The sequence below is a fragment of the Emydura macquarii genome, unplaced genomic scaffold, assembly GCF_026122565.2.
Source record: "Emydura macquarii macquarii isolate MOO-44397 ecotype Brisbane River unplaced genomic scaffold, CSIRO-AGI_Emac_v2 contig_1363, whole genome shotgun sequence".
Taxonomy (NCBI): domain Eukaryota; kingdom Metazoa; phylum Chordata; order Testudines; family Chelidae; genus Emydura; species Emydura macquarii.
Genome location: NW_027131500.1, coordinates 366,539 through 386,208, shown reverse-complemented (window position 1 = coordinate 386,208; position 19,670 = coordinate 366,539). Strand labels below are relative to the sequence as shown.

The window sequence follows — 19,670 nt, the reverse complement described above, 5'->3', positions numbered from 1 at the left end:
TTTAGAGTCAACATAGGTAATCTAGTGTCTACACTCAGACTGCGTTGACCGCAATATGTCAACCACAGCTCAATGCCGTTTGGGGAAGTGAAGTTGCTGTGTCACCATAACAATGCACAGACAGCAGTGGGAGACAAATTTAAGTGTAAGCACATGCACAGCTAGGTCAACAAAAGGCATCTTATGTCGAATAAATCTGTAGTGTAAACCAGGCCTAAAGCAAGTTACTGAACTTCTCTGGGCCTTGATTTGCCTGTGTGTAAAGAACCAGATTTAGTATCCTTTTTCATGTTTGATATCCTCTTTACTCTTAGAATAGCATTACTGGAATCAATGAGACTACCCAGGAAGTAAGGTGCTAATCAAAGCCAGTATAAGTATGAAAATCTGGCCCTCAGTTCATGTTTTTATAGTGCCTCGAGAGTCTCAGTTTTGGGCTAGATTGTGTCTTGGACTGTACAGCCATGCAAGGGCAGGTTCTTCCTCCCTTGGACTCCCCTGTGCAGGCTCGTAGTTTGTCACAGTCTAGCTCACTGCTTGCTTAGCATGTCCAAGTTTACACAAAATCACAATTCACCCATGAGTTTAAAATCAAAGTTTTGAGCTAGATTGTGTCTAAGGCTACACCTCTTTACAAAGAAGCAAGAGGGAGTGAGCACCTCCCTTACACTGTTGAATGAATTACATGGCTATGTGCATGCTTATTCCCTTGCCAGAACTGAGGCCAGACCAGAGCCGTGGCTCTAACCCCCGACTTGCTGGCCAGCATGGAAGTTTCATAACTGCTACTGATATAAGCAGCAGAAAGTCGCAATTCCTCCTCTGCTTCTCCCTGTCTCAGGGCGCAAGCAAGGGAGGAAATAATTTTCAGATCCACAAAGAGGCACTGGTGAAGTCTTTGCAGTCCACAGCAGTGAGCCTCCCAGGATGGGTCAACAGACTTGGGTTCACAGAGCTTGTGATACCAAGCTTAAGATAGCTGAGTAGACATCGCAGGTTGGGTTCTGAAGCCTAGAGAATGGGGCTGGGCTTCAGAGACCAAGCTCCAGCCCAAGCCACAACTTCAATACCTGAAGGTGCCTAAACTCCAGATTGCCTAACTTGGCTGTCGCCTAACCCTGGACTAAACTCAGTTTTGTTCCAAAAGTTCTCTTGGCTTCCCTAAGTTTTTGCCTCTGGGCATGCACACTCCCTTACTTTAGGTTTCCAGATGCTTTTTTCTTACCTAAATGCCAGCACCATCCATAAACTGGGGGAAGATAGGTGGAGCACTGCCAAGTTTGTCTGATCTGGTATGCATGCCCAGAGGCTGTCTAACCCCACAGAAAAAGGAGGTGCTCCCTTCAGCCTAGTGGCTAGGGTACTAACCCAGCAGCTTGAGAAAGCCTAGTCAATTCCCTGCTCTGCCTGATAAGGACAAGGGGATCTGAGCAGGGTTTCCCTCTCTTTCAGGTGAGTGCTCTAAACACTGGACTGTAGAGTGATTTCCACTCACTTTGGCTCAATTGATTTTCAATTGTTTAATTAAAGTGAAATAACTTCAACAGGAAAGACTGAAGGAGCCTCACATCAGAATAACCCAGTGGTTTGAGCACTTGCCTGAGAGGTGCAGTATCTGTGTTTGAATCTCTTTGCCTCATCAGATAAGGAGGGGAATTACACCAAGGTCTCTCACATCCCAGGTGAGTACTCTAACCACTGGGCTAAAGGTTATAAGGGAGCAGCCCCTCTCCTCCTCCTCTTCAATTTTGTGTGGCGTCAGGTAGGTGCCTAAGATGCCTGATTCCAAAAAAAAGGGTTCCCGGTTGTGGGTCACAAGCAGAAATAGGTGCCTCCTTGCAGTCCAGATTTAGGCACATAAATTCGTAAAAGGAGCAGGGATCCTTAGTATCTCCCATCAACTAGCTCAGGTGGCTTCCTGCCTAGTACTGGCTTTTGTGGGTCCCATTCTTGAGCACCTCTCTTTCTCCATTCATTGTATTGGGAGCCTCGATGCTTAACCAGGGTTCCTGGCTCCCATTGTTGCTCCAGGGGTTTTCTAGATGCTTAAAAATTAGCATTGCAATGCTCAGAGTTGCAACACCTCAGTTACTTCGATCTTTTGGAGGAACAGTTTAGTCCTCCCCCAACCCTACACTCAGCTAGCTACTGAAAAACCAAGGCTCCTTCCACTCCTTGCCCTTCTCTACTTCTCTCTGTCCATTTGCTTGCAGTGAGGAGCAGCCCCTACTCTCTCTGTCTCTTCCCCACAGCCAATCATAATCTGAGCAAGGCCAAACAGGCTCTACTCCCCCTTACTTCCCTGTGCAGCTGACTATGGCAAAAATTCAGAAAAGCACTGAAGCATGCACTTTTAAGCACGTATTATGACTGGTTGACTTCAACAGTATTTAAACATGACAAATTTAGATCAGCAGTTTGAGATTTCTCAGCAAATGAAGCTCTTGCTGTAGAGATACAGGGATTTCTACGATAATTTCTTTTTAAAATGAGGACCTTGCTGAGTGCCTAGCCACAACTGCAGAGTTCATGTAGCCAGCAGAGTGATACGATGAATGTTAGTAAAGACCCTTTGCAAATCAAAGAGTAAAACCTTTTTGGAAGATTGACTGAGCTGAGTGCTCTCCAAATGAAACCTGAAAAATAGAAGTTACAGTCAAAGAGACTAATTTGTTCTTTTAATGTGTGAAGGATTTATGAGCGCAACTTCAAGTTATATTCATGGAAGTTATGTATCAGAGTTATGTTAATTGGAGACTCCACCCCCCCCCCAAACTAAGTTTCTGTGTTTATACTGTAGTCAGAAAAATATTAACTCTGGGAGACTTATAAGCATCAGTTTAAAGATCTGGACCCTCGTTATGACAAAAATGTTTTCAGTCAGAAAGTGTTATGTAGTGGACACTACTAAAATAACAGTGCTCTCAAAAAGGAACATTCACAATGGCCTCTAGTCATGCTGAAAACACAATGCAATTCAGTGGGTGCAACTGACAGAGAACTAGCAGTTTTAACCAGGTGAAAGAACCGCTGTGGCACCAGTTATGTTGCACTACCAGTATCACTACTTACTATTTGTGTTGTGATGGGTCCTAGTGCCTGCAATCAAATATGGGCCTCCGTTGTTCTGGGCACTGTGCAAACACAGATAGGTAAACTATCCCTGCCCCACAGAATGTACCATCTGAGACAAGACACAAGAAATGAATATGACAAACAAAAGGATGGTGGAAGGGAAAGCCAATGAAGGTTAGAAAAACAAATTTCATGGACACAGGTTAGCTATTGAACAATTCGATAGACCTTGATGGCTCCAAATTAGCTTATTTTTAAAAAATAAGTCCTAAATAAAGCTTTCCAAAATTTAAAGAACATTAATACTTTATCTGCAATAAACCTGAAAAAAAATTAACTTCTAAAGCTACAAATTTACAAGCATTAAGGGTATATCTACATTGCAATAAAAGACCTGTGGCACAGCCATGGCTGGTCTGGGTCAGCTGACTTGGGCTCACAGGGCTATAAAATTGCACGGTAGACGTTCGAGGTAGGGCTGGAGCCTGGCCTATGAGAAGCCATGCAGGGGGATGAGTCACAAAGCCAGGACTCCAGCTGGAATCTGACATCTACAGTGGTGTTTTTAGCCTTGCAGCCCAATTGAATTGGCCTCTGAGACTTGGTGCTGTGCGTGTTTTTTATTGCAGTGTACCTTTGCACATCTGTTTTACTTTATGCATTTGAAAAGCCCTCACTGAAATCAGCATGACTACCCATGTGCATAAAGCTAAACACGTGTTGATTGTGACCTACATGTGCACAGACATTCCAAAGCGAAAGTCATGAATGATCACAAAAGAATAACTGTTCAAAATATAAATAAATAATAACAAACCCACAAACTGCAGAAGTACCTTCAGGAAGTCTAGAGAATAAATGAGAAATTTAGGGAAAGAAAAAAAGCGGAGCACAAATCTAATAAAAAAAGAGAGACTTTGGCATTTAAACTTGATGTTGGTCTCAGGGGGAAGGAATGAAGACAGCTGAAAAAACAGCTGTTGAGGAAACAAAAGAAGTAGTTTAACATCAACCCATAAATCTAACCCCTTCAAAGAAAAACCACCAAGGAACATTTGGATCATCCATCTTTCTGTTAGATTCTACTAGCACAGTTGCTGAAAATGGACCATTTTGATACCCCTTTTATGAAAAGCATTAAACATCATCACTGTATTCACTTTTAATGTACACGGAACAGTGTGCATGTTTCCCACTGTATTGCTAAGATTTCCCTTTCAGTTCATTGCACTAGTGCTCACCTAGAGTATGTTGCAAAATGTGATGGGTTTTACATTTCTATTAGGAATGCCATTGTTTTCAGGGATTTAACATTTGGCCATAAAACTTCATTTGGGGGTAAAATGTAAATTGACAGCCATGGCTTTTTTCCAAGAGAACATTTTACTTTAACCCAAACAGTTAGTTAAAGTGCTTTGACTATTTTAAAGCCTTAGGTGAACAAAAAGGGAGAGAGATTTTATTTTAGCTGAAGTTGGACATTTCGGGCTACGTGTTTTCTTCAGTGCAGGTTAGATGAGAGGAGCAAAATGGAGCACAGAAGGCTCCAAATCTACAGCGGAAAGGGAGCTAAATCTCTCTGATGCCTGGGTGCAGGAAAGACGGCAAAAGTAGGCATGGCAAGCAACTAAAATGAACCAAATTTCAGTGGCATTGCAACATAGCACATGGTTCATGCAAATTTGGCCCAGCCGCCCCTCTGTCATGCCAGCAGGGAAGGGGCTCTGCTGTTACACCACCCGGTTCCAGTCACAGACCAAGTGGGGGGCTGCTCCCCATTGCACTCCTGTCAAGTTCATGTTTTCAAAAGGGGGGGCTGTTTAAAAACTGGGGAGACTAACCCTTTGTTCCCCCCCCATCTCCAGTGCCCAGGCTGTGGCATACTCCTCCCTACCCCTGGATAATACAGAATCCCTCCTGTGTGAGAGATACTGGCTGCCTGGGAGCAAAGAGGTTGTTCTGGGGGTGGAATGGAGGGGAACTAGGCAGGAGCCATTAGACATGGTAGGGGGCTCTGCAGGGCATGGTTTATCTCAATGGATATTTACTCTCCTTGTAGAGGCTTGTACAATGTAGGCATGGCAGCTACACCCAGTTACAACAGGATTCCAAAGGGAACTTGCATGCTTAAGGGGAAGGTGTTGGGGGCTATTGACTAATGGGAAGGGCACAACACGTGGCTCTTTGGGTCCTTCAGATGCACTGGTACAAGCTCATTAATGTTAAGTGTGAGATCAGCTTGTGATGTAAAAAGGAGTTTACCATAAATCAAAGGCAGTTTAGCCTTGATCCAGAATGTTGTAGCGCTGAGCTAGCAGCAGCTAACTTTTAGGCACTTAAAAATCCATAGAAACACTCCAGAGGGGTAGCCGTGTTAGTCTGTAGACAGCAAAAACAACGAGAGTCCTATAGCACCTTAAAGACTAACACATTTCTGTGGGCATAAGCTTTCGTGGGCTGCAACCCACTTCGTCAGATGCATGACATGGAAATCACAGATAGGAGGTGCTGCAGTCCACAAACCCTGCATTAGGCGTGTAGGCGCCCTACATTACAAAAGGAGAAAGCGAGATGCCTTAGAATACGATCCACAAAAATCAACATGCTAGCCAGGGAGCCCTCTAGGCTAGCTCATGGGAGATGCTGCCCCTTTCACAGGCCCAAGTCCAGGCTGGAGAAAGGTGCCTATCTCTGCTAAACAGTCCATAAATAGGAACCTGGAGTCAGGCAGTGAAGCACTTAGGGCATTTCTAGCAGAAATGACTTAGATGCTTGCCTCAGGCCACACAAAATGGCTGATGGAGGAAGAAGATGTGAAGGTAGCATTATGTACCTTATAACTTCTAGCCCAGTGGTTAGCACACTCAGCTAGGATATTGGAAAACCAGGTTCACTTCTCCTTCTCAGCTAGCTAGAAAGAAGAAGATGAACACAGATCTCTCAAAAGAATGCTTTAACCACTGATCTATGACATAGTCTGAAGTGGGGCACCCTTAATCTCTCCTGTTCAAGCTGCTCTACTAGTAGATAAACTATGAAAGAGTGATTAGAGCAGGTGGACAGAATCTTTAGTCTCCCAGGTGCATGACCTAATCATGGATGATAGACTTGCTCACTCTTTGGCCTAATGGGTATTTAAGAATTTATCCACAGTGGAACAGTCATTGGGTGAGGGAAAGAGAATGACTGTAATCCACTGGTGAGGACACCCACCTGGGAGGTGAAAGACTCAGTGGCCAGTCCCCCTGCTCTAATTACTCTTTCATTATTTAATCCACAGAAGAACAGCTTCTACAGGACAGACTGGGAGGACCCCACAAATATTTTATAGCTCAGTGGTTAGTGCACTTTCCTAAGGGGTCAGAGACCCCTGTTCAAATCCTTTCACCACCCCTGTGGCAGAGAGGAGGGAACTGAACCTGCACCTCCTACATCCCAGGTGAGTGCGCTAACCACTGGGCCAACAATTATAAGATTGGCACCTCTTCCAGCCAGATATTGATTAGCATGCAATCCAATAGGCAGCATTTGAGCATGCAAGTTAGGCTGCTCAACACTGCTCTTCCCCTATTCATGGATCATTCTGTGATTTAGGCAGGAGATAAGCATCCAGACACTTAGAGGAAGGCAGCAACACACAAGGCCAGAGGCAGAAACGTTGGCAGCGAGGGAACTTTTACCTTGGAAACTTAGTCACTGATTAAGTTTAGGTGACTATGGGGTTCAGTGCAAGTTTTGTGTATCGCAGTGGAGCCAAAACTGGGAATTATGCTTGTGGATCTGGGTCTTAATGTCCCTTATCTTATTTTTCTTTCCTTTGAAAAAAGTAATCTAAATATTGTAAGAAATCTGGTTTAAAAAACAGATTGGGATGGGGTGTATTTCCCACATGGCCTAATTCAGCTCTGGCAGGGCCCAAGTGAGCCCAATCAGGCAATTAGGCTGCAATTTGGGAGAATTAAAGCTGGGGGGAAAGGGAGGTGCATTTGGGGAGAGGGTGGCTTTAGAGATAAGTAGCCTGTGGTGACTCTTGGGAAGGAGGGAGTTGAGAGGCTGGCAACTCCAAAGGGGAGTATGAGATGGTAAGGAAGGGGCTCAGGGGAAAGCAGGGGGGCTTAGAAGGGAGCAGACCTTGGCTCTTGAATAGGGGCTTCCTGAACTGGAATCTGGAGTAGAAGGTGGGCCTGGGTTTCCCTGCTAGTCACTGCTGATGTGGCACCCTGGGGCAGTGAGTGAGAAGACTAACCAAGATTGCTGAAAAAAGACTTTGATATTCCTGAAGGGGAAAATGTGTATGGTGACCTGGATGGAGGACTGAGTTACAAAGGGGATGCTGCAGTTCTTGAAGAGAGAGAGTGGTTGCAGGCTAAGATGTGGTGGAGTGTAACTGCTGGAAGGGGCATCAGCCTGCCAGACCTACTCCCCAGAAGGAGATGCCATCTGGTGGTGAGTAAATCACCCTGTCACATAGACTATTACCAGTTTTGTTCTTAACACTAGGATTGACTTATATTATTTTAACAAGAAACACAGTTGGTCAATACTTATTGTTCTGATTAATTGTAAACATCATTGATAGTGAGTCTAGGTGCAGTTTATTAGCCAAACTGAAAATAGATCAAGTTCACAATCATATCTGTAAGTTACCCTGGGATGATGCAAATGCAACAATCCTGCCTAGACAAGCATAAGAACACCCACTGTTATTACTAACTCACTATAATGCGGTATTAGTGTACTCAGAACTTTACAGATGAAGAGACCTGGTCCCTGTTCCCCTGAGTTTATAATCTAATTCACACAGAAAATACTTTGTACATCCATAATACAGTGGAAGGTAGCTAGTTCCACATCCTGTGGTGCAGATTGCAATGTGGTATAGGTGGATTCCTCATCTTGCAGCCCACTTCTTTGGGATCAGCTCCCGCATTTGGTATAACAGTTTACTAAATTAAGAAGAAACAACTCCCCAAATCCCACACAACACAGATAAATGGCCTAGCATATGCTGAGTCTGGCTGCCCAGATAGGAGGAGTAACCAAGAGTGCTTTTTCCCCATCTGTGCTTGTGTCAAAGGTTCTGGTTTGGATGTGGCACTCCCCAGTTATTCATGTGTTTGACATCCCCAGGCTGATTATTGCAATACAGTAATATGTAGTGGGTAACCCATCTATACATAGGGCTACTCTTGAAGACCATTCAGAAACTCCAGAATATGGTTGCCCTGTAGTATTCTACTGCTTCTCACCTGGAGAACATTGCACACCAGGTCATTAGTTCTATGTTCTGATAATTTTACCTTCACCTGCCTCACCCAATCCTTCATTTCTTTCCCTCACTTTTGTCATCTTGTCTCTTTGCTGGAAGCACTGGAAGGAGAGAGGGGCAAACTCATTTTTCTCCAGTCTTCCTAAAATGCACTCCTTTTAACTAACCATCTATTACTAGCCACTTCTCTTTGCTTGCAGGCCACACTTCATAATAATGTAAATGATTGTTTCTATATGGTTCAGATCTACTTTCCTTCACAGTTACATTACATTTTTTCCCCCACCATTGTTGGTACACTGTCTAATTCAGAGTTCTATTATATCTTGCTGAAGGTTGACCCACACTGGGGACGGGGATGAGGTGCACCCTCAGAGGTTTGATGTCTGGAGTCATGCTAAGAAAAAATGCCTATAATAAAGATCAAACGAAATTTACAGCCTGCCTCTCTCACTCTCCTTCTGCAGAAGTTCATTGAGAGGAGGGAACAATAAGGTTGCTTATTTAGTCAACTGAAAAACCCAGCCATTATTCAAGAAGGGGGAGTTCATATATTGGTGAGCTATAGCTGTCTTTTGTGCAGAATGTCTGGCTACCTAGGTTCATATGTACCCTCCCCCCCCATTAGTTTAATATCTGAATTTGCCTTAAACAACTGTCTCTTCCCAGAGAGAAGACAGAGGGAGAAATTTAAAAAATGGAAATACGAATGACAATTCGGGGTTTAATGTGATTTAAAATTATTATAATCAGGGTTTTTCTCCTTTTAAAGGCTAAAGGTTTAATGTGTTTCAAGGAAATCTTTTGGGATGCTGCTTGTGATTTAACATGCAAAATCATTATTCTGTGACAAACACTGTGCATCCCTTGTCTGAAAGCATGGGATTGGGTAGAACAAAAATCATTTGCAATGCAGCTCTGTACAGTGGAAGTATTTGGCCAATTTAATGGGAATGTGGGTTCTCAGTCTTTGCCTACTCTTCGCTCTGTAGGGAGAATCCACTGGCAGATTTGATTTGATTTTTTTGCAAATTATTATACACTATTTCAAGTCCATATCCACTTCCAGTGGAGGGCTATGTGAGTTTGGATCTCTTGGACAATAACATACTAGAAACAGGATATTAAATGTTCATGCTCCAGCATCTACTGGAATAATAAGTGGATAGTTTTTCCTGTGATTTTTATGTTGTGAATGAAGTTGTAGTTTCTTTGGAAAAGCTATTCCTGTTAGCCAGCAGTATTGAGTATAAAACTAAATTTGTTTTGTGAGCTGAACGGGGTGGGGCAGAGGAAGGGAACCCCATTAAAGAGAGAGTGAAACCAACCAGCCACACCACTTCAGACTCCTTTGTATATGTGCAGTGTGAAAGATGCACTGTAAATCAATAATGATAATGAGCTTCTAATTTCTCCTGTTGCTACATTGAAAATGCTGTTGGGTAGCAAGCAATCGATACAATAGTTGTTTGAAGCCTCAATCAGCATGATGACTCCAGATCTGGGATCCAGCCAATGACTCAAGGTGATCAGGTAAGGACGGAGCAAATATATCACATGCTGGGTGGCAAAGCTATGTCACTTTCATACTTCCCTGATCTTCAGGGCTTCCTGAGACCAGGCTGTTCTAACTGATGCCTTGCAGCAACAACCCCCTAGGGAGTATAGCAACTATCCCACACATCCCTACATCAGGAGCTGTGGTGGTGGCGGAGCCAGCTATGTCATTTCCCTGCTAGTCAAGGATTTACCTTTACATTAGTGGATTTTTTTCAGCTGGTCACTCAGGCCAGTGTTAAGCATGGGCAGTTGGTATTAAAGGCAAGGGAAGGCTGAGCCTCCCTTGAGGGACCGTGGTGGGCCCAGCTTTTCACCTGCCCTCCCTGCTAGGAAGGCAGAAGGTTTTTATACTCCCTACAGGTTCCCCTCAGCCTCCTGGAACCTACCTGCATGGAGCATATAAAACTCAGCACTCCAGGCATGCAGGCAGTATGAGATTGCCTCCAGCATTCTAACTTCCTTTCTCCACTCTGTTTCAATTTCACCTCACTCTCTGCCTGTGGCTGCCTACCTGGCTGGGCTCAGGCAGTACTACAGTCTGAATCTGCTTTCAGCCTGCCCGCCCCTAATCTGAGTCTACTCCTTGCTGCTGCTGCAGTGCTTCTCTGTGCTTGCCAGACCGGTTTCTCCTCTCCTCCCTCCCCCCTCATACCCCCTAGCTTGTTCAGTAATCAATTAAGCGTCCCTTGAAAGACACTCATTTGCTTTTTCAGATAAGGGAAGAAGCAGCCTGGCTTGGTGTTGAAATCAGAGCTAGGAATGTGATGATTTGGGGTTTTATAATGGCCCCCTCTCACAGACTCACAGTGTGACATTGGCCCACCAGTCATTTAAGGTTTGATCTCAAGGGGACTCTTTCCATTGATTTTAAAAAGGCAGTAGATACAGGGGACTTAATCCACCTGTGCCTCAGTTTCTCCATCCAGAAAACAGGGATAATACTTGCCTGCCTCAGAGGAGTATTGTGTAGCTTAATTACTTGTTTTTGGTTAAGTGGTTTGAAGTCATCCGATGGAAAGTGCTTTAGAAGTGCTAAGTGTTTTCACAATTAACCTTTAATTCATATGCACTCCTCCTGGATCACAGGAAATTGGGATTTTATGGGACTCCTCCTCCTGATGCTGGAATATATTGCCAGAACAGTAGGGGTGTGTGTGTGTGTGTGTGTGGGGGGGGGGGGGGGTTAAGCAGGGCCTATTGTCATCATCACCTTTCAAAGTGGGAGGTGAGAGAGCTAGACAAGATGCCACCAGGCCAACCTTCTGCTCTGTGCAGCTGGTGGGCCATTCCCTTCCCTCCCTAGTGGTAGCTTCACCAGCCACCAATGGTTTTAAGTCTGTTTTGTGCCATTGTAGCAATAAAAATAGCCTTAAAGAGAGAGAGGATCTGTTCCATTTTATGATGGTGAATCTCAGTCCTTGCTAATCCAGGCATCCCTTTCATTGCAGTGTATTTATATTTCTAGATATATAATGCCTTGGGTTTGATTAATGAAATGTTAATTCTGTTCACCAGAAAGTGGTCATATAGAGAAGAGTGAACTTGCCTCCATCAGCCCATTCTGCATATGATGACCTTTAAAAATTATAAATATCACTTTAAAAGTAGGAGAAGAGGGGGCATGAATTTTTACCCCTGAAAAGGTATCCTGTGTGGGCCCTTGTACAGGTTACCACAAGTATCTGAAAGTGTCTAGTTTCTTGGTCATTGTCCACTCTGTGCTCGATTAAATTATAGAAAAAAGGAGATTGGTTTTTCATATATTCCCAAATAACTTGAAATCATTGCGGATATATGTCACTAGGTGGCACTTTTGCTCTAATTTGTCTTGCATTTAACAAATATGATGAGCAAAGAGGTAAACTATTTCCACTTTTACAAACTGCTGTAATGAAGCTCTATAAAAATGGAAATACGTCACATAGAGCTCAAAAGATGACATTTTCATACCTATATTTACAATAGAGAAATGATGGCTAATATGTAGCATTTTTTTTATTCGTAGAACTCAACGGGCTCTAAGATGGTTGGTATCGTTAGCTGCCCTTTTCTATGTGGTACAAGTGAGGTACAGAGAAGTTTAGAGACTTGCTCAGTGTCACATAGTGAGTCATGATATTGCTGGAATCCAGGTCAACTGGTGCTCTGCCCAACTCAGCTGCCTTCATCCTAGACTCCATGATATTTCACTTTTTTATTAGCCGTATGTTAAAGATGAAGGTCACTAAAACTGTAATTTCTTTGTGCTGCAGTGTACCTCTTGAGTTGAGATAAAGTACTACGAATTAGTTATAGTTTTTACAAAAAAAGATAATGTACCAAATTCACCTTGCAGTCTGTCTACACCAACTTTCACCAGTGTAGGCTGTGGAAGAAAGTCTGATAGAGGCGGTGGGGAAGGTACCATGGAAGTGAATGACTGAAACCTTCTATCAAGTGGGTGTCAGTGTGCCCACAGAGTATGTGTTGATTGGAAAGACAAGTTGGCTAGGTGGTTGGGACACAAGACACATTAGACATGTATCTCCTCAGCCAACAGGCACAACAAATACAATAGCTATCAGGTTTAAGCCTAATCTAGAAGATTGATTAGAAGTATATGACTAGTTCTCACCACCCAGAACAAGAACTTCTTTAGCTGGTAACATGTCCTACTCTTTCCTGTCTTAAAATCTGTTGTTTCTATATAATTTAGATATAAAACAAAACTGAATGTGGGAATCTGAACCATTCTGAAGTGTAACTCTTCAGAGTTAGTTCTAGTTCAAACCAAAGATGTCAGAGCAATTTATGTTTTAAAAAGGTTTGCATTCAAATACCTCAAGAATGATGTTCTTTACTGTATTTCCTTCCTCAGGAACACAAGGTAAATATGTTGCAATTCTACTGATAGTTTAGTGTTTCAAAAAGTTGCTGATCTTAATGAGGATGACACCAGTTACTGAAGATGGGAAAAAATGTTAGTAGGTGTGGGTGGGATGAGGTGAATAATTTTAATAATGTAAACAAGACAATCAAAATAATTCAAGCTTGCATATATTTAAAGGAAAAGATTCATCTTATTATCAGTGGAAAGGAACTTGTTTTCTTTTAGACTTTTTTTGGGGGGGGCCTGACTCATTTTTTGCATGCTTGGGATTGGCCATACTATGTCCACCTGATGGCCAGAAGTTGAGTAAATCAGTTTAGATAAAACACAAACGAGACATTCCACTAAAACTTAAACTAAATCAAATGTAACCCGAACCATCTGCAGGTTTGAAGAAGTTCTTCCCAGCCAAAACAGACTTAGTTGGTGGTTTTATCCAATTCTCCATAGGCAAATGTCCATATCCTGAAACTTGCCATTGACATTGCCGGCCTTTGACAGCCTCTGCAGAGGCAATAGTTGGATGGGCAGGAAGAGGCAATTATACTTACACTCCAGAATGAAGCAGTTCAACATTATAAATGCCTAGATAAATAGATTAAATAGGGCACGGTAGAAACACATTGGAAGAGGTGAGGCAGTCTGATCTTGTGGTTTAGGGTGGGATTCAAGTGATGTGGGTTTAATTCCCAGCTGTCATAAACTTCCTGTTTTGCCTTGTGCAAGTAACTTAATCTTTCAATGCTTCAAGGACTGTCTTACTATGAGTTTGCATTGGCCTCCTGTAACATAAAAATTAATACTTAGGAAAATATGGCAAAGCTTTCCATGCTTCTGTGTATGCCACTAGTATTGATTGACAGAATCCATTTGTCCATCTCTAGATTCTGATGTTTTATAGGCATGCTATGTGGTTGTACTGGTTCTGGCCATGCAATATGGTCTATTGCAGACAAGTTCTGGAGAGAAAGCTCAGACCCTGTAAATGCCTCCTGTGAAGGCAAAGGATACACACTCCCAGGGTGAGTCACAACTGCTTTGTAAATAAGACTTTTATTTTCAAGCAATTGGTTCCAGAGTCTCATTGCTTGGAGTTGTACTTGACATTGGATCACTCTATTATTTGGTACAGGATCTGAAGTCTAAAGGTAGGTTCACAACATTCCTACCACATATCACTACAGTTGGTTCCAACCAATATCCCAGATCACATACTATGGATTTTGAGGAAGAAAGTGACATACTTTGGGATCCAAACCTACAACTGGATTTGAATTTTACAAATGAACCAAATGAACTTTATCACTAGACTGGGCTAAACTTGCACCTCCGATCCAAACAACCTAAGATCTGGGTCTGATGGGATGACTGGCAAATAAAGGGTTAATAGTCTTCTGGCTTAATGAGGCCATCAGTTTACACCTGCCTGAGAGGGGGAGATGGTAAAGCCCAATTTAGTATTGGGCCCAGCTGCAAAGAAGGATGGCACTCCAAAGAGGTAGGCCTAGAGGAAAGATGGGGGAAGACTGTGGTCAGGGGGCCACTCAGAGGCTGGGAGTAGCCTTGAGGAAGTGCCTTAGTTGTGGGCTGGGGAAGAAGCTACACAAGGGGAGAACTCCAGGGGAGGAATAGTGGTGGAGGCTTCAGCCCTGTGAGAGAGACTGATAAACAGGGAAAAGGTAGTAGCAGCCCAGGGAAATGGTGATGGCTTGTAAGGAGCAGTGTGTACCTGCATAACACAGTTGTATTTGGGCTGCAGCCCATAGGGGAGGATGGGCCTAGGTTATCTTGGTAACCTGGCTAGAGGGCTGGGCCATGGAAGCTGCAGGTTGCTGCAGAAACAGAATGGCAGACAAGAGAGGGTGCTAGAGTAGAACCCTCTGCAACAGTGTCTTCAGTTGAGGGTGTGCTCTTGAAGTTTGTTCCTCCATTACAGTGAGGCTTTCGATATCCAGATCCCAATTTTCTGGCTTGGAGCTCTGTTTACTAAAGCACTCTATACTGTCCTGGTAGTATAAAGGAGAATTAATGTAAATGAGATTCAGAGTTTTTCTGGTAGTGATGTGCTTTGACAAAAAAAATTATTCTATAATTACAGTCTCTTGTAACAAATTAGTCTATAAATGTCATCAGTATCTGTGCAACAGAGGAAAAGGAAATAATGGACAACTATTTATATATTTATCCAGCTACACAGGCTGAGATAGATTTTATACACTCTCACATGGGTTCATTGCAAATTTCTTTCTCGGAAAATAGAATGAATGAAACTTTGTTGAAATACAGGAGTAAAATCCTTAAATTCTGGATGTGAGTCAAAAGATGAAATCCATTGCCAAGTAATGGCTTTAATATTTGTTACAATGTTGCTGTTGCACAATCTTCTTCAGTTGTGCTCAAGAACAATTTCTTAGCTGTTGGGATCATTGCATTTTTACATGTTGTTGACAGGAAATTATAACTTCTGATTTTAGGTTTTAACTAATAAACACTGATAAAACACCCCAGATTAAAATAACTAAATAAAAACCATTTATCCAATAAGCACTAGAAATAGTTACTCAATTCATGAAGACTTCACACTTTTCCCAGTGCAGCTTTTCTAGACAGGCAATGTCATTGCTCTCTGATATGTATCTAAGGGCTTATCTGCACTACTGCTTTGTGTAGACTATGGACTTCCAATGTGCACTAATGTGTTGCACATTAACTGGTCCAGATATATCCTGCTGGTGCATGCTAAGGTTCCCTAGTGCACTTTCATGTAGTGGTGTTTGAAACAGTACTGTTAAAATGCACTAGGAAATAAGCACTAAATGCTAAACCAGGGGTTCCAAGGATAAAGAGCTCAAACTAACCTAATTTATTATATGTATAATAACAATTAAAGTAGATCCTATTTAGACAATTTTGGGAAGTACCTAAAATTAAATCTTCTCATTACAGTATCAGAGTACCGAAAAAACATTTTTTGACATTTATGGAGAACTCAAATTGCTAAAAATAAATTCAGAAAAATGAAATTAAACCCTGAGAAATGAAAACCCTGAATTTAGAGTATGAAATATTTACAATGACTCAAAAGCTATTCTAAGCCATATAAACAGATGGACTAGAGCAATTTGTAGAATGTAAACAGCCCTACAGGTTTACTTGTCTATTCTTTTGAAGTAAAATTGATTCAAAAACTACAAACTCACCTGAATATTACTAAATACAAATGAAAAAATATATAAATTCTGTATCTAAAGCATAAACACCCAGACAGATGTTAGTTAAATTAGTGTACTTGACAGCTATCCTGTTGCTATATTAGTAGAAGATGTAAGCAGACATGGGAAAAAATGGAGGGTTTTTTCCCTTTAAAAATACTTATCTAACAAAACTGGGAATATTTTTAAGTGTTAGACCATGGTTTTTATTCTTTTGTGACAAAGTTGGTGTGCCTAGCATTTGTATACTGCATTATTTATGAATGTTTAAAGACTTTTTTTAGCAATTTGACATGGTCCAATTGCTGCACAGTCACTGGCTAAATGAAAATTGTTCAGAAAATATACATGAATTTAGTTTTACTGTCTCATTTAATGTGCTTTAACAATCTAAATCTCTATTTGCACTACAGATAAGCCATATTTTTGAAAACTAAATGATTCTTTAATCATTCAGCAACCATAAGGCATTCCTGAGACTATGCCTTAGTAGGGTTTGTATATTTGTTAAAATATTGTTCTTAAAACATTTTTGGCAAACTTGATTGCTTAATGTCATCTGAGTTTCAGGAGTGCTAAGCCTCCTCCATTACAGTGTCATGGACTTCCATGGGAACTGCTAGTTTTTAAGGTGTGGCTTGACAAAGCCCTGGCTGAAATGATTTAGTTGGGATTGGGTCCTGCCAGTTGAGTGGTTATGAAAGAAGCATGACTAGCAGTCATGGCAATTGACTATTAATTATTTTTGAGTGACTGAAGCAAGCAAGGTGAGTTACAGAAACATGGTCCCAGCACTGAGGAACTTAGAACCTTAGGTTCTGCTCTTATGAGTGCTCGCACACACTTGACTTTATGCAGGATTCATCCCATTGGACGTGTCTTGAGAGGCAAAAAAGGAGCTTTTTTCAATCATGTTAGTTCAATCCAGTTAGTTCATCATGACTGACAAGTCCAATTCAGATGGAGGCCAATGTGACTGAAGCTGTTATCCATGATTTCGCCTAGGATAAGACGTGATCAGTTAACACTGCTTCAAAGGCGTTAGTCTACATCTCAATAGGCTTTTTAGATGTTTAACTGAACTAACATAACTGATCAACAAACCCACATGCCCTGTGATGGGGTGCACACATCCCACGCTGAGCCCAGGTAGCCCCACCCAGACAGGCCTGCATAGCATGCTCCATCTGGGGGAGAAAACTTAAAAGGGAGCAGCTTAGAAGAGGGAAAGTTAGGGAGGAAAGCATAGCTGCTATGAAGGTCTCTGAACAAGAGTACTGAGGAAGCCTCACCGTGAGGAAGAAGACCACCTGCTGAGCCCAGTTGGGGCTGAAGGGTTAGTTGTCTTCCCCACCTCGACTTATTTAGCTACCTTGTATTGGACTTGAAGACTTTGGGAGACATGAATGGTAGGAAGTGACCCAGGTGGAGCCTGGTGGAAAGGGAGGCCCTGGGTTCCCCTACAAACTTCCCTTTCTTTGTGCCCCACGTCCCCCTCTAGTAAGGCATTGAAAACCTTTGAGGTGAGGATAAGTCACATACAAGTATGAGGAACTTCACTGAAGATCCTTTCTGCTGGGAGGGGCAAGAGACTGGATATTCAGTGTGCTAACCATTAGGCCACCTAGCTCTCTGAGGACTTGACTATGTGCCTGTAAAGGCAGGGCCATAGATTTTCATTCTTATCCCATTTACAATTGTGTAAATGGGGATCAATCCACTGAAGTCAACAGTTAACGTTTGTTAAGAACAGAACCAGGCCCAATATACCATTACGCACCCCAAATAAACAGAATTGCCTATGCATAATATTAAACAAAATCTGACTTCTGTACTGTATAACAGAAAACTTTTAAGGTAGAAATATTTATACAAACAAATGCAATTGAGCAGTGTAGAAACAAAAGTCAAATGAAGGACAAACAAAGTCCATCATGTGAGCTAAGTGTTCTCAGTACTTCCCTCTGCTGTGTTAAAGAATTGTAGCTATTGAAAGGAGGGAATTCAATACATTAACTTTAAAATCTACAACCAGTATTCTCTTTATAGCAAATTGTAATAAAGATTCCTAGTAATTCTCAGTAGCAAACTTAAATTTATTCAATTTTTTTGGAGAACCCTTTAACAAATACAAAATTTATATTTATTTTTAATTGTTTTTTCCTTTCTTCTCTGAGTAATATGCTGAATCATGATGGATAAAGAATAAATGAAAGCTCAAATATAGGTTGAGTCAACTATTCTATCTGGGACTCAGTTTTGGAATAGGGATGTAATAAAACCAAAACTGTTTGCTGCAATTTGAACAAAATTATTTTCATATAATTCTGTTCAAGACAAAGATGGAGTTATTAAACATAAGGTCTCTGATCCACAAAGCTAGTTAGGTGCCTGAACACCAGTTCTAGGCTCCATTACAATCCAGAAAACTCCTACCAAACACTGTGTGCGCCTAAACTCACTTGATACCTAAGTTTGTGCCTTTGGGCATACAAGCTGCTGTCTTATTCAAGATTTCTGGATAACTAACTCCAACCTAAGCCTGAACCTGGGAAACAGACATTTGCTGCCTAAGGGTATGTCTACACTGCAGAGTGAAATTGATTTATTTTAATTTTATTTATATTAAATCGACTTTCACCTGCCAAATTTTAGAAGTTGCAGGGGTGTGATCACACCATGCTCCTTGCGTTGAGCTCTTGCGTCCCCACTCGCCACACTTGGGTCGTCATTCAAAGCAGTGCACCGTGGGTAGCTATCCCACAGTGCAACTAGACACAGAGGCTTTCGGGAAGCTTGTTGTTCTCCCATGATGCAACGTGCTCCCTCCCCCTCCCTTCTTAGTCCCAAACAAACTGCAAATGCTTTTTCACACTTTTTTTCTATGCTGCACACATGCCGTTACCGGAGAGGCTCTGCACTATCATTGTAAGCATCACAAATACCTCACAGCTTATCTTGCAGTATTTTCAAGGGCAAGACAGGGAGCCGCAGCATGGAAAATTGCAATGTTACTGAGGCCGCTCTGCTACAAGCAATAGAGCAAAACAATTCCTGTTTGCTGCAGGCTGTCACGCATCATCTTCAGTCCATGGAGAACCGGTTCTGGTCCCAGGAAACAAACACAGATTGGTGGGATTGTATTGTTATGAAGGTGGGGGATGATGAGCAGTGGCTGCAGAACTTTTGTATGAGAAAGGCCCCTTTCTTTGAACTTTGTGAGGAGCTGTCCCCAGCCCTGAACTGCGTGAATACTTGCTTGAGAGCACGTTTGACAGTGGAGAAGTGAGCGGCCATCTCTCTGTGGAAGCTGGCAACCCTGGACTGCTACTGGTTAGTTGGGAATTAATTTGGAATTGGTAAAACCACCATTGGATGGTGATGCAAGTGTGCAGGGCCATTAATAGACTTCTGCTATGAAGGGTAGTGACTTTCGGAAACATGCAGGACACAGTGGATGTGTTTGCCGCAATGGGGTTCCCAACCTGTGCGGGGCCAATAGATGGCATGCATATCCCTATCCTAGCATCTGACCACCTTGCCACAGAGTACATACATTGGAAGGGATACTTCTCAATGGTGTTGCAGGCCCTTGTCGGTGAAATGTCCCTTGTGATCCACATCAGTGTGGGGTGGTCTGGAAAGGTGCATGACGCACACATCTTTAGGAACTCAGGTCTGTTCA

General features: G+C 42.3%; 1 long non-coding RNA gene across 2 annotated transcripts; it reads left to right on the top strand.

Moving 5' to 3' along the window:
- Positions 1–6,384: 6,384 nt before the first annotated feature.
- LOC137155564 (uncharacterized) lies at positions 6,385–8,775 on the top strand. 2 transcript variants are annotated; one of them, XR_010920531.1, is made up of 3 exons: positions 6,385–6,514; positions 7,358–7,521; positions 8,680–8,775. It is a non-coding gene; the product is annotated as an uncharacterized lncRNA (long non-coding RNA). The 2 variants fall into 2 exon arrangements; XR_010920532.1 differs by lacking the exon at positions 6,385–6,514 and adding an exon at positions 6,631–6,785.
- The last annotated feature ends 10,895 nt before the right edge of the window (positions 8,776–19,670 follow it).